Source organism: Apis laboriosa, unplaced genomic scaffold (genome assembly GCF_014066325.1).
Source record: "Apis laboriosa isolate Shangri-la unplaced genomic scaffold, ASM1406632v1 scaffold53_cov140, whole genome shotgun sequence".
Taxonomy (NCBI): domain Eukaryota; kingdom Metazoa; phylum Arthropoda; class Insecta; order Hymenoptera; family Apidae; genus Apis; species Apis laboriosa.
In genome coordinates this window covers 1,583,712-1,587,673 of record NW_025223656.1, presented here as the reverse complement: position 1 = coordinate 1,587,673, position 3,962 = coordinate 1,583,712, and positions in this window count along the sequence as shown.

Genomic DNA, 3,962 nt, shown 5'->3' with positions numbered 1-3,962 from the left:
ATAATATATAATATATAAAAATTTATAATATATATAATGTAATGTAAATTTTTTAATAATCATATAATAACATAATTATTAAATAATAATCATTAATCAATTAAATAATTTTAATATGTTTTTATATATTTCATATGTGTAGCAATTTTGATTTGTATTTTGAAAATTATATTTTAGTAATCGCATTTATTGTTTTTGTTTTTAATTTATTTTTAAATTTTGTTTTCATTTGAAAAATATCTTTCTACATCTGCATTGAAATATAGTAATTACATAAAATTGCTATATCAACAATATTTTTGAAAATCAATTTTTCTTTAAGAACTTATCATGATATATTAATTTTATTCCAAAATTTACCCACATTTAATTGTAATGATTCTTCTTTTTTAATTTGAAAAGATAAATGAATATAAAAAATGCCAACATCTCCCATTCATTTAAGAATAAAGTTTTATGAAATTTTGTTTCATATTTATCTAATAATCTATTTAATATTTTATAATTTATATTATTTTTATTAAAAATTAATTAAAATAATAATGAATATAATAATTTCTTATTAAATAGTATCTCTTAATACTTTTCTTAAAAACAGTTTTTTAATTATTGTTTGTACAGTTTTATGTAAATCATCTGTCAGAATTTCTTTTGAAAATTTGTTGCCCAATTTTAAAAACCTAAAACATCAAAAAGCAGATGATATTAAAATTTTATTAACTTAAAATTATATATTAAAATTTTCAAACATTGCATATTTGCAATAATATGAATTTAAAATTTTCAAATATTTAGCAAATAATAATTACAAATAATAAATATTGTATAGTCTTAGATTTTTATCTTCAATATTTTAAAATAGTGTATAATACTGTATTATTATATCAATGTTTAAAAATACTATATAAAAATATCTATTACTATAGCAGTTAGTTTTATAATCTTTTCAGACTCTGATAGGTTCAGCCATCATATTCTAAATGGTTAAGCATTTTATTTTATCTTTTTTTTGTATAAATTTTTTATTATTTAAAATTCCTTGTTTTTTGAACTTTTTTTATAGAAAGACAAGTATTATATATATATATATATATAAATATGTATAAATTAAATAAATCCTTAAACAAAGTATTATCATATTCATGTATAATTAATTTGTATAAAATGACAAATAAATGAGCAGATAACATTGGATAGTTTCCTTATTAGCTTACATTAAGCATTACAGAAATCAATGATTTTTTATTTTTTTAAAATTGCATTATCCACATATATTTTGATTATATTTTACAATAATAAGTTATAAATATATATAAAGCATTTTTATAAATTTTCTTTAATACCATCTTGTGATTAAATTAAATGTGTTTGTATTTCATTTTCATTGCACCAAAATATAACATTTTAATATCTAATATATCAATACTTTCATTTATTAGTAAAATATTTTATAGTATTTTTATTTTTTTTATCATAATAAATTTATTAATAACATTTTTTTATGATGCCTACTATTTTTATTTTTTTCAATATATAAATTTTCATATATTTTTTATTAAATTTGAATCAGACTATGTTGTTTCATACATTTCAATAAAATATTGAAATGAAAATTTCTATTATGTTCAATAATGTCCAGATAAATCTTTAGTTTTGGTTTTTTTACATTAATATTAATGAATTTTCTCTTTCTTCTGAATTGTTATTATTAGATTAAAAAAAAGTATGTCATATGACATGAACAGTGTGATGTCACATATACTTTTTACGTGAAAATTGATCAATAATTTGCGCCACTTTTAATGATAGAAGTCATATCTTAGGCCCTGCATTTATGATGCAATTTTGATTATCATTAGCTAAATTCTTATATTTCAATATATGTTATACTTGTTTTATGTAATATAATACTTTTAGTGTAAACTTTATATTTTGTCTTGTATGATTCATCATTGCATTTTTTAATCCAGAATTTTAAATCTAAATTTTTTAATTGTTTAATGCATCGCGAAATGATTATTTCTTCCTTTTTTTCGGAAAAGAAAAAAAAAAACATTCAAGACATGGAAATAGATAATTATTATTATAATAATATAATTTTATATATATAATATATTGTTGTCACATATAAAATATTATAATATATATATTATAAATTTTTTAAATTATATTAATGCAAAACTATTAAATATTTATCTTATTTAAATCTTTATTATTTATTTTGAAATTGCAAATATTATAATTAAAAAATTACAAAATTAAAAAAAAATTAATATATTACATTATAAATAGTCTAAAAATTTCGACAAAAATGATTTGGCTTAGTAAATTGCTAAACAACTTTTTGCCAAAGTTATACATCATATCGTGATAATTAGAATAATATAACATCATATATTCTACTTTGCAAAAATTCGCCGAAATTGAATCACTTTTAATTGTAGAAAGCATAGCATAGGATCCGCATCTAACAATTTTGGTAAATATTTAATAGATAGATAATATATTATAGATAAAATATATATTTATAGATAAAAAGATATAAAAACAGATCGCAAGTTAATTAGTTAATTAGATATATATGTTGCATATTGTTTCTTCAATCAACTAATAAATTAACTATTCGATCTTATGATCGCAATCTTCTTGTTATATTCTAAACATCTAAACATAGAACATTCTAGATATCAAATTGAATTATTAATTTATTAATCATTTTTATTTAAAAAATTCAATCTATGAGTATCTTTTTTTATTTAGTTATATCAAGGCAAAAAATAAAGCTTCATTAATAACAAAGGAAGTCTTACAAAACAGAATCAATCATAATGAGTGAGGTAAAAATCTATACGATACTGCAAATATCAATCGCAACTAATTATTAATTTCAGATAGGACGGTAAAAAGCAATTCATTTAAACAACAGAAATCGATATCGAAAGAGGTAATAAGAGTATAGTATTTTATAATTATGCCAAATAGAGAATCTGTATGGAAATACACATTAACCATATATAACCAATAATCAATAACAATTCCTGGCAAAATATGTAATTAGGGAAAAACATAATTCTAAATATAGAAAAAAAAATATATCAATACTGCAAATATCGACTAATCAATAAACATTTTATANATATATATATATATATATATATATATATTATATATATCTTTAAAAAAAACGATCGAAATCACTAAGCATTTCACAGTATATCTCATCAAAATATCACAATAAATATATTAATCTTTGAGATAAAGGAACTTCATTTACTTATTAATCACAACAGACTGAATTTGATATTAAAGATAATTAAATATCAGAAAAACATATTAATAGGGAAAACCACTAAGCGTCGAATTTTATAATGACTCAGTATTTCAGACGAAGAAACTATTTGGAGTAATGTAATTTCACGTAAAAAGTAATATGTAAGAATGATTTTACTTAATATAATTTGTATTTTTATTTTACACAAAATAAATTAAATGAATTTTTTAATTTATCAAAATTTGTGCAATGTATATTAAACTATTAAAAAATTAAGATTTTTTTTTAATATTGTTTTAATTGTTATATTTTATATAATTATATAAATATAATTTTTTATAAAAATTATTTTATTTTAAATTTTAAACCAAATAAAAATTTTATATATATATTTCATGTATAATATAATTATATATATATTACATATTTGATTAAATAAAAAAAATATAACTGAATCAAATCTAGACTCGCGGAAACTCATTCCAATTTCATTCAATTTTTATCGATTTAAGATATAATAAGATATAATTGATTTGATAATATGATCAAATATATTATATAAATATAGATTATCCGATACAATTGTCTGAAAAGTTCAAGTTATCGAAAGAAACCTGAATATATTGAATTACTCAATATTAATACATTTCTAATAAATATCTTTTATAAATATCATTTCAAGCAATAAGCA